Raw genomic sequence first — 12,595 nt, forward strand, 5'->3', positions numbered from 1 at the left:
GGCTAAACGCACAGACTGTTCCTGACCGATATCCGTTTCCACGCAGTTTACGACTTGGCGCATCCCGGCATCAGGACAACAAACCGGTTAGTCACCGGAAAATACTTCTGGCCCTCCATGAACAAGGATATCAATTCTTGGGCCAGAGAGTGCATCGCATGCCAAAAGTGTAAAGTCTCCAGGCATGTAAGGAAAGAAGTGGGCTCATTCCCCCGCACTACCAAGCGTTTCCACACGATACACCTCGACATAATAGGGCCTTTGCGAGACTCGCACGGTTACAAGTATTGCCTCACAATCATCGACAGGTTCACGCGGTGGCCTGAGGCAATACCTCTGAAAGACATTACGGCGCAATCTTGTGCCGAAGCCCTCTGCCGAGAGTGGATACCTCGCTTTGGCGTCCCTGCAGTGGTCATCACTGATCAGGGAATGCAATTTGAGTCCACCCTTTTCTCCGAGTTAGGCAAACTCCTGGGTTTTAAACGCCAGCGGACTACTGCATACCACCCGCAATCCAATGGGATGCTAGAACGTTGGCACCGGACGCTGAAAGCCGCCATTATGGCACGCGACGACCCGTCCTGGACTCAAGTCTTGCCTCTCGTCCTACTCGGCCTTCGTACAACCCGCCGAGAGGAATTTGCTGCCAGCCCCGCGGAGCTGGTATACGGGGAGAACCCAAGACTCCCAAGCGATCCGGTCTTCGACAAGAGATCGGGTCTCACGGAGTCGGGGTTGGTGCGTCTGCTGAGGGACAATCTCCGACGCATCAAAGCGCCACCACCCACTCGACACTCGTCCATACCTGCTTGTTCGCCCAAGGAACTGGACACATGCACGCACGTGCTGATCAGGACGGATGCCGTCCGGAAGCCGCTGCAGCCTCCATATGAGGGCCCGTACCGCGTTCTCGAGAGGGGAGAGCATTTCTTCCAGCTCGAGATCGGTGGTCACAAAAAGCCGGTCTCTTTGTCCAGGCTGAAACCCGTGTGCGCCCCGAAGCAGCGTCGTGTCCGCTTTGTGGATTAACGGCGAACGAAGTTCGGGGATCCGTCGCCGAAACCCCCTAGGTTTCGTCTGGGGGCGGAGTGATGTGGCGCGGCAGGATCTGCAGCATTCGAAATTTATTTCGAATGTTGCGGATGCGGACGGGTAGATGGCGCGAAACTCTCCACTCGCTCATTTTCGGAACGCACCCGGGGAGTGGAGAATTAGCGGTGGAAAATTGCCGTTGGTTGGGACAGTAAGGACCGCATGGAAATAAGCCGGTCTCTTCTGTTCCCAACCGCGGCGGCGAACACACGAAACACAAAGATCCCAGTTGGATTGCCCTAATTCAGAAAGTGATCAAAGTATTGTGATAAAGTTAATCTTTTTGTATTTTAAATAAACTAATTTTATTTATTGCTAAATGTTGTAGACTTTCCCTTTCCCAAAGTAAATTGAGGCCACTTGTTCGATAGTAGCTGTTTCTTTCAATGGAGTCGAATGAGAAAGCATTTGTAAAATTTTAACCCAAATCGAAAGGGATATTGTAGTAATTTTCTTCCTGTCATACATATTACATAGGAATTTATGTGCTATCTTTAAATTCACACTTTTTTTTTAGTAGTGTTGAAGTGACAGAAACAATTTTTATCTGCTTTTTAATTTTTCTCCATAGCGTTTTATTTTCCATATGTTTTCATATGGGATACTAAATATATAAGAAAGATACAAAGAATCTCATACAAAACTTTTTGATTCAATGAAAAGAAAGAACCCCGAAGGAGGAAATTCAAAGCCATAGCTATGCATGTTTATCTAAAGTTAGAATGCAGAAACTCAATATCTCGAAATGCATTTCTTCGATAGAAATCGAATGCAGAGAACCCTCGATTTCTATGGGAAATTTATGGAAATATGTACCCTCGGAGGGACGATAGCTGGATTTTTTTATTTTAATTCACAACATATAATTATTCAAGGATCCTTGAATCCTTGAAGGAATCCTAAGTTGAGCACGAGTAGTTTGCGTTTTTCTAATCGACTAATAAAATAAACATTTCCCAAGGTATTTGCTCCATTTCGTTTGTGATTCCCTCGAAGAAAACCAATTATATCATCCATGTCGCAGTTAGTTTCTGAATTGCAAAGTCCAACATGGTACGCCAGACAGAGTACTCTTTTGGAACTTCAATGAAGAAACGGAACAGAACTGCTTTTTACCAGGAGCTACTTTGACTTTGAATAGACCTTCAACGGATGTATTTCGAATTAAAAGCATAGAAGAAAAGGACTTTCTCATGTTCCTTGTTCTTTGGGTGGATGCAATGAATCGTTTAAGAGAGTAATGGATACAGGGACGAATGATATGCTACTTGATATTCACCGTTTTTACTATGCAGTATTTCAACCCTGAGTGATTTTGTTTATAGAAAATATCTCGAATGATAGTTGATAGATGATAGATGTTAAAACTGTGATTTTGTAGCTTAAAATGTGATTGCTTCGAGGTACAATATTATAAACAGATTAGCGAAAACAAAAATAACTTAAATGAATATCCATAATTAAGAAGTATTGGAAGTTGGACTCAATAACCCGAGCACACTGTATCCTCTCGGACAGTGCACTCCAATGCAATTCTATTAAGGCCAAGATAACTTCATTTTCTTTATTCGAGTGAACAAAATTTTCCAACTAACTGGAAAATACGCGAACAAATGTTGATATTAGCACACATCTCGTAGGGGTACAAAGTCCTTGCAAATCATGTTGTGGAAATGAAATAAATTGAAAAATTTAATTCATTTGCAGCAGAATGGCAATGACTACACAAGGACCAAGAAAACATCTCCCTTTGAAGGAAATATTATTATTGGCAGCACGAATAGGAATGGGTAAGACCACCAAGATTCCTTTGAAATTATTGATAGATACAAGGTCGATTGAACAATTGAATATGTCTATGGAATCCAGTCACGTAGAGAATAAAGCATTCCGTTTTTTTTTCAGTCCAGAGTACACAATTTTACTAGAAGATAATGAACGCTGTTATAAGATGCAGGATGGAAGTGAAACGTTTGCTCAATGTCAAACGGAGGAGAAAGTTAAGGTGAAAGTTAAATAACTTGATGAATTCCGGAAGTTAAAAATGAATAAAATAAAATTGTTTTATTTTTGTTTCTTATTATTATACGTTAGATTTTAAACGGTACCCACGAATGTCCCATGTTGGCTTACGAGAGGGGTCACTAGCTATAACCAAGTGAGGTATGTAAGGTGATTCGAACGACGAGTAGCGATTAGGCAATGCAGAAATGTACGATTACAATATAATTTATTTCGAAATATTGTTGAATGCCAGTGATTTCGAAAGACCTTAGTCGAATTCTCAGGAGCTATTCGTAATCAAATATCGTAGACTTCAGTAGCATAAAAAAATTGCTAGGCAACGATCGTATTTTATGCTTTTGGCTCAATTTCAGTTCTTCTGACTCTACCTACGAGTATTACTTTCGATGATAACACTGCCAAAAAAAACAAAATTTCACTGGCGACTGAAATTACAAATTGACCCTTCTCTTCTTATTCCACTTTCCTTGTCCCATTGCACCCAGAGTACTCAAAGGGCAGTATTGGTGGAAGGGCGAAAACGTGGATCAAGCATAGAACTTGAGCAACACTTGCTGACAAATATATTGGGCCACAGTCGCAAAAAAAGTAACGACTAGTTCAAAGGCGAATATAAGCTAGCAACGGAACGAAAAATGCTGCTTATCGGACAAGGCAGAAATCTATAAGAACTCGGGCACACCCTAAGTTCTATCACGAACTACGTAGAGTGGAAAAGCGACTTCATAAACAGAAACTGGTTTGTGAACTCGGGAGCAAGCAGAATGAAGTCATATATACCTCCATGATCATCCTGACGAGACAAAGAGGGAAATCTGATTTCCGATCTTATGGCTATATTGGAACGATGGGTTGGATACTTTGATGAACTCCTCTACAAACAGAATATGGCGGTCTCGCCATTTGACGACAATGAAAAAATACTGCGATTACCAAGTATAGAAGAAGCAGTTTATACAATCCATAGACTTAAGAATCATAAGTCGTCAGGAGTAGATGGAATTACAGCCGGACTAGTTAAATATGGAGGTGACCAACTACGCTAAGTAGTTCTTCATCTTATGTTCCAGGTTTGGAACAGGGAATGAATGCCTGAGGACTGGCAACGAGACATTATCTGTTCCACACATAAAAAGGGGGATATCACTCATCCCAACAACTATATGCTAGAGGTATCAAATTGCTGAGTACTATCTTTAGGATATTCTCCGCTATCTTGCTAGGCGGATTGCCTCATACGCCCAGAACACCATCGACCCATACCAAAAAGTCTTCACTCTAGGCAAATCAAAAATAGATCAGATTTCTCTGTATTGTAATCGATAAAAAAAACTATTGGAATATGCCCATTAGCTCTACCATATTTTCATTGAATAGCAGGCCACCCACCCACCCACGCACTATTCATCCTGACAATCTGCCTTCATCCTGGACGACCAGGCAAGATCTTAGCGAAGGCAAGACGAAATACATGGTGGCAACATCATCACCAAAAACCAAAGAAGCGGCACTAGTTGGCCATCTTAGAATAGTATGTTTCACTGTATTGTGTAGTCGATAATGGAGTTTAGTTGTTGTCTATGGGGCCTATACACTATTCGTCCAAGGGTAATTGGCCTTGCCGCTGACGGAGTTCTTGACTTGAAATTGTTTCAGGCCAGCATATTCCGATGATATGATAACAGTAGTGGCCGCTTTCCATATACTACTCCCATATACCACAACACAGGAAACTTTAGCACATATCAGTCTCAACCTGATCTTGCTGTTGAGATAATTATATTTCCAAATTTTAAAGATGCTCTGTACACTAATGCAGATAAGAAGACAGCGATGACTAGTCAGACTGGTGTTTATCGTCAGTCCGACTCTATGTGCATCTCTCTCCAAGCCGGAGCCATTTGAGCAAGGTCAACAACTCATCATCGTAGTCGAGGTATTTGTCATGGTCATGGTCCGTTGAACTCCCCCACGTCCTCCATACGAGGAAGTAGTCAGCTGTCGTTCCGATACTAGCTATTTATTTCTCCGGGATGCCCTTCATACATAGGACCCTATAAATATACTCCCCGTTTACGATGTCGAAAATCTTCTCGAAATTGATGAAGGGAAAGTGAAGCGAAGATTTAAACACCGCGGCTGGAAACTAGTCTCCTCGCTGTCGATCAAGTTTTCGAGGTCACTCTTGATATTTTCACTATCATGTTTGCAATGGCAGGGAGCACACAGGCACCTCTGCACTCTCGCACTCAAAGGCTTCGGATCCTCAGTATTCCTGTATAAATGGAACAGCCAGGTCTGCAGAAATTGCAGGATAAGCGATGAGTATCTTTGGAGGGAAACTGTGAAATCCGACGACTTTACTCCGTTTGAGTGCATTGATAGCTGAAATGACTTCTTTTCTGTTTGAATAAGCACTAGCCATTTCATCCACAATGGAACTGTACCGAATGTGGTACGGTTGAGAACCGTGGTGAAGTGTTTGTTCCACCTCTTCCACTGCTCGTTTTAGGTCGCTGACGTCCTTCACAGGACTTTCGATTTACCATCCGATTGAAACTCATTCGTGATGCGATATACACTTCTGCGGCAGCTTTTGCTAACCTAACCAGAGCAATCTTGTGATCTGGCGACAACCCTTCGGAACGTGGCCGGCGATCTGCGTAGCGCCCGAAAAAAGCGTTTTTGATAGCGGTTCTGATGAGCACTTTCAGGCGGGTTATTCAAGGTATCTGCCGTCCTATCAGCGAAATAGCTCTCCTATTATCGAATGATCGCTAGGCCGCATAGGCCGCCAATGTTGAATCTCGGGGTCGCAGCTCTTCAACCGGGCAAGAAGTGGCGAACCCAATATACATACGAAGCTACCATTAGATAATGATCTCTTCCGTACCGACATCACCAGCTATCTTTTTACACAAGAGCAACCGCTTGTATGATGTGGGTCAGTGGAAACACAACTGACCTTGTGGCAGGTTCTGTGCTCAAACAGTCTATTAGCAATGTGAGCCGGTGGAAGCTGCAGAAATCAAGCTTCCCACCGTTACCGTTACTCCGAGTTGGGTGTTTTCTGAGTCGACCATGAACTTTTTTGTCGTTGTAGCCATCAATTTCGGTTTTTTTTTAATGACTATTCGCAATAATCACTTGAGCTCTGAATTTCGTATCGTTCTGCCTCCATAAGTGCAGTTATAATAATGATTTAATTAATTACTTATGTTGGCAAAAGTGAGATATTAAAATGCAAGACACATCTTTGTTATTGTGCACAACTCGAGGGAAAGAAGAAACAAGTCGGGAAACCGGAAGCTTGACGCTTCCAGTATAAAAGGTTTTGTGTTTCCCTATGTGAGGAGCATAACGTAGTTCTCCATTGGCTTATAGCATTGACCCGAGATATTTAAATCGCTCAGTTCTGGGCAGGTTACCACCATTGCCAGAACTCAGCGATTTAAATATCTGGAGGGGCAGATTACTGCCATTGAAAGAACTGAGCGATTTAAATATCTCGAGTCAATGCTACCAGCCAATGGAGAACTGCGTAATGAAATGTTTCAAGCATTAACGCCACCTGGATGAAGTGACATTCCGCAACTGGTGTTCTTTGTGATCGACGTATCAACGCACGTCCCAAATCTAAAATTTACTGCATTGTCGTCCGTCTGTCGCTCTCTATAGTTTAAGTGTTGACTATAAAGGACAATGAACGGCGTCTTGCGGTAATGGGGACGAAGATGTTGCATTGCACTGGTGGCGTGACACGTTTTAATCACGTCTGAAATGAGAATATGCGCGATCGACATGGGTTTGCACCGATCGTGGAAAAACTGCAAGAGAGGCGTTTTCGATGGTATGGTCACGTAATTCACGCTAACGAGAATTCAACAACCAGTATTGGTCAGAACATCGAAAGCAATGGTAAGCAACCAAATCACGAGCCGACCCCGCTTGTGAACTGAAGGCTGAAGAGAAAGAAAAAGATGTGAGGAGCGACGAGTGCACGACAGCTCCGTGTAATATAGCTAAAAATTCCATTGCTCTCTATTTTCTAGAAAGCGATTTAAATAAATCATTTGATGGAAAGCCCTGTGTTGATAATGGTCAACCTCATACGCCTCACGCTCTCAGTTTAATATTATTAGCGAATTAAAACAATTTAACCAACATCAAATATAAACAAGTCGGAATACCGGAAGCTCGCGCTTCGGGTATAAAGGTTTTGTGTTCATCTTATGTAAGAGACGCACATTTCTCTGTCCGTATATAGCTACAAATCCAACATAATCCTTCATATTTTTCCAAACTACGAGACATACGTACATATTAGAGCCATAGATATCACGCTCACCCTAAACAAACAAACTGCCTATTACCTGCTGTACACATATATGCACGTATCTATTATAAATTTATCGTACCCATATTTCCGATTTACGTCTTATATCTATCTGAATTAGGCACTAGCCGCAAAGTTCATTAGCACGCATATATTATATACCTACATATACACATGTCTGGTTGACAAATAACTAAAAAACTAAAACAAAATAATTGTCTGCGACCCAATTCATAAGAATTCATTTCGTTGTGGAATTGACGAATTGATATGTGATGATGACGTCATGCGGGTTGTAAAGTGCACGAAATTCACAAAAAATTGTAAAGTTTCACCCCCAATAACTTTGTTAATAATAGTTGGATTTTCTTCAAACTTGACCAAACTGTGCATTATATTCTTCGTTACACTCATGCCAAATTTTGTATTTCTGGGATGAACATAAGGGCGGCTGCCGGGTAAATTTCTAAAATGTGGAAATATATTATTATTAACTTTATTTGTGCAGATATCGGAACCGGATATATTTTGAGGCCTAGATTTCGTAGAGATGCACCACTGTGATTTTTTCCAGATTTTTCGGTTGGATAGGTTCTGAGAACGAGACCTGTTACACTTTTTGTGGGTCATATTTTCAACCCTTACTCCCCTATGTTTCACCTAATATCAAATATTGAACCAGATTCGAAAAGTACTAGTTGAGACCTTTCATTTGATACCCTACTTGGCTACATTCTGTGAAAAAAAAATTTGCACCCTCCATTCACATGTACGGAGAGCCCCCCTTAAACTTAACGTAAGATGGCGCCACTTACTGCATGTAAAGGGATCACCAGATTACATACTCTCACCAATTTTCGTAACAATCGGTCTAGCCGTTTCCGAATAAATCGGGTGTGACAGACAGACAGACAGACAGACAGACAGACGGACAGACGGACAGACAGACACCGTCACCATTCTAATAAGGTTTTGTTTCACACAAAACCTTAAAAAGGGCTAGGGAGAATTAGATTCTTCTTGAATGGAATTTTAATATTTCACTCGAATTTCAATTATTCTCGTTAATTATGACGTCAGCATCTTATTTGTATGGCTTAGGATGCTGTTAATTAGCACGAAATTGATAAGTTTGAACTGCTATAACTTTCCCACTAATAGTTGGATTTTCATGAAACCTGGCATGTGTATGCACGAAGCTGTGCTCTATGTCGGTGCAAAATTTAGTACACTTAGGATGAACTTAAGGGGAGTTTTTTAGTCTATTTCTAAAAGTTGATAATATACTATTAGTAAATTTTTTGAACAGATACCAGAATGGGACATCTCTTGAAGATTAGATTTCGCATAAGTGTTTTACACAAAACCTTAAAAAGGGCTGCAAATAAATAGATTCTTCATAAATGTGACTTTAATATTCCACGCGAATGTCAATTATTCCGGGTAATTATGACGTCAGCATCTGATTTGCATGGCTTTGGAAGCAGTAAACTCGCGCGAAATTGCTAAGTTTTAACTGCTATAACTTTGGCGTTAATTACCTGATTTCCATGAAATTTAGCACATATATACGAAATATTGTCCCCTATGCTGGTACAAAATTCGGAAGTCCTAGGATGAATTTAAGGGGGGTTTTTCAGTAAATTTCTAAAAAGTAGTAATATACTATTAGTAAGTTTATTTGAGCAGATATCGGAATGGGACATATTTTGAGGCCTAGATTTCATCTAGACGCACCACTCTGATTTTTTTCGGATTTTTAGGTTGGGTTGTTTCCGAAAATGGGTCCTGTCTCACTTCAAGTGCGTACATTTTGACTCCTTACTCACGCACTTTGCAATTTATGCCAAAACTAATGTCAGTTTCGGAAAGTACAAATCGAGACCTTTCATTTGAGACCCTACACAACTATATCCGGTGAGAAAAATTTTTGAATCCCCCCTTTGCATGTATGGGGAGCCCCCCTTTAAACTCGACCTAAATTTATGCCACTCACTGTATGCGTGGGATTTCATAGTTCCCATCTGTCCACCAAATTTCGTTCGGATCGGTTTAGCCGTTTGGGAGAAAAATGCGTGTGACAGACAGACAGACAGACATTGAATCGATTTTAATAAGGTTTTGTTTTACACAAAACCTTAAAAATCGTGAACCTTTTGGCAGGGGAAATAGCTGTAAAATTTCGTTCGTGATTTTGGATCGAAAAAGTGGAAAAAAGCAAAATTTGTCATCACTAGTATTGGAGAGACGTTTATCACGTCACGATTAGTTATTGGAGTAATGCGATATTACATATTAGAAAATTGTTCTTTATTGTTCCCTTTATTGAATTTGGGGCAAGACAAGCAGGACGGACATACCAGCGATACTACGCAAGAATCGAAGACCAAATTTTTATTTTGCAGGGGTGCAATCCGTCTTCCTTGAACTGAGCAAAAAGATAAGAGAAAAGGTGGCTTACCGCTGCTGGCCTTAGCTCGCATTCGAGGAGAAGATGACTACAGCGATAATTTTTGTGCAGAATTGTTTATATGAAGGGGTGAGGTATCTAGGGAAAAGATAAGTGAATCCAAATATGACAAAAGAATTGCAAACACAACCACATTTGCATACAAAAACAGACATTTGAGTGTAGAAGATGTAATGTATCGGTATGGAAGATATTTGAAGCTCTAAATAGCATTTAGGAAGAACTTCGTGATCTTTTCAAATTGCTCGGTTGGGGAGTTTCTGAGAATGGCTCTGTCAAATAAGCTATCACTTCCAAACAGTTGCATTCCCCCGTTCACAATTAATGCAGACTTCGGAAAGTACTAACCGAAACCTTTTATTTGATACCTCGCATGACAATATTCAATGAAAAAAATTTAACACTCCCCTCCTCCATGTATGGAAATCACCCCCTCCCTGTACCCCAACTTAGAACTATGTTCCGCAATGCATGCTTAGTTTTAGTGGGTAGAAATCCCATACATGACATAGACAGACAGAGATTTTCATAAGATTTAATTTTACACAAGACCCTTTAAATTGCAATTATTTCCGTTTTCGAGATCTAAAGAGGAACGCTTCCTCTTGAGACACTATGGAAGAACAAAACCGGGGAAAAAGAAATAAAGAAAAAAACTAAAGTGAAGTAGTTCTGCTTCATCACAACAACAAACTAAACACAGTGGCGCTTGTCGATGAAGCACTTGCAAAATTTAATCGGTATCCTCTTCAACACCTGCCTTTGTTACTGGTAACGGTGATTTAGCTCACTTTCTGACAATTTTAGTGCTGGACAATTTTGTCGTGGACACACGACAAGGAGGTAGTAGGTAATGTAATATTGCATCACTCTTTGAGGGAGGTGATATTACTAAGAGCTGAAATTGCTAAGTTATATCACAAGCATCACCTTTCATCCCTAACCGTACATCTACTTATATTACTATAGTAAAGTATTTTCACATGCAAAGAACAGGGAATCATGATTTTTCGAGGATTATTTATCACATAGGAAGTATATGCACTTCCTACTGCTATCGAATGATACATTTCAATATTACTTGGTATTGTGTGATGAAGTTTTATGATGGGATATCATATGGGCATGGTCATTACAAGATATTGCTTATCACTACCATTACTTATTATCATCACTTTTGTTCTGGGTGCTGATGCCATGATGTTGTGATATTAACTGACACTGTGATGTTTGCCGATGTTTGCATCGCTCTCAGTGCTGGTCATGTGACATTACACTTTAAGGTGATATCACTTTTGTGATATTACGTACATCACCTACTCATCTCGACTTCGTTAGTTACCAAAATATGGGGGAAAGGGCGAAACTAGTGATTATTGGTTTTGTGATATCTGCCTTACTATGGACAATGGACACAATTTGGCAAAAGCCTGATCAGTCCTGTCAAAGGCTGACCTTTGAGTAATGTTCTGCGGGAAAAAAGAGCTATAAAATTGGAATGCGCCTTTTCTCTTGATCTATAATTGGAATGGAATATATGTTCTGGAGAAAACCCTTAAAAGTTTTCTAATAGAGCACACTGCAATATATGGTCCCTTTTTTTGTATTTGAAGCTCATGAAATAGTATTTTTGGACGGAAGTGTATGTTATTAGTTGGTTTTATTTATTAACTTCGCCGACCCACCTAAAGTCCACAAATTATTCTCCCCAGTTTTCATTGTAACGCTTCAAAACAAATTGCTGGAATATACGGAGACGAATGATCAAAATGAAAAATTTCCGCTTGAAATGACAAAGCAAGTAATTTTATTGTTCTCCACGGAACAAAAACTCTTCTGTATTCCCTCGTCCAGCTGATTTACAGCACAAAATTAATTGAGAGATAAATCGAACAGTAGACAGGTTCTTAAGTTTTTTTCAAAGAAAATGTCTCCCTTGAAGGTGAATTGGATGGGAAATGTAAATGCTACAGACAGCCTTGCTTACTGCTCAATGGCCAAATTTTTGAAGCAGTGCACAAAAATAATTTTAAAAAAATAGTTTTTCCATCTGCAATTTCATGGACCAGTGCTATCGCAGACCAGGTCCCACCTCTGCTTCTTCATCATTTGATTCCTAGTAGATGTACATATGTGAAAATTACTTAATTAGACAATCACTGGTGAGTCACAGAACAATGTTCTTCCAAACGTTTGCTGGCTGCTGAATACTGGATTCATTTGTTGTGGCAGTAGCAACACCTTGTCCAGGGAATAATAAGATTACATCCTCTGCTACACAGCACACATCACAAATCTTCAAGATCCCAAGTTGCACTTTCTTATCGAACACCGGCTTAATTTACAACATTTGATAGACGATGGCAGCAAACACCATTCACTGCTTCTCTGTCAAGAAACACTCTGTAAGGGCGGGAATGGTATGTTCTACAGCGATGACCGTGGCGTGGTTCCAATCTCGGATGACAAAATGTTTTAATTAAATTGGATCTATCTGTTACCCATTTATTTGTTCAAGCAGAAATCGAATCGCTATGGTACCAGTGCATATAGTGGAAGGTATTATACATAGATGAATATGCTATACTTCCATGTGAAGTTCATCTGCGAGTATAGTTTCCGAGATACCGAGAAAATGGAGGAGCATGGATTACATTGGTACTATCATT

This window comes from Hermetia illucens, chromosome 4, assembly GCF_905115235.1.
Source record: "Hermetia illucens chromosome 4, iHerIll2.2.curated.20191125, whole genome shotgun sequence".
Classification (NCBI taxonomy): Eukaryota; Metazoa; Arthropoda; class Insecta; order Diptera; family Stratiomyidae; genus Hermetia; species Hermetia illucens.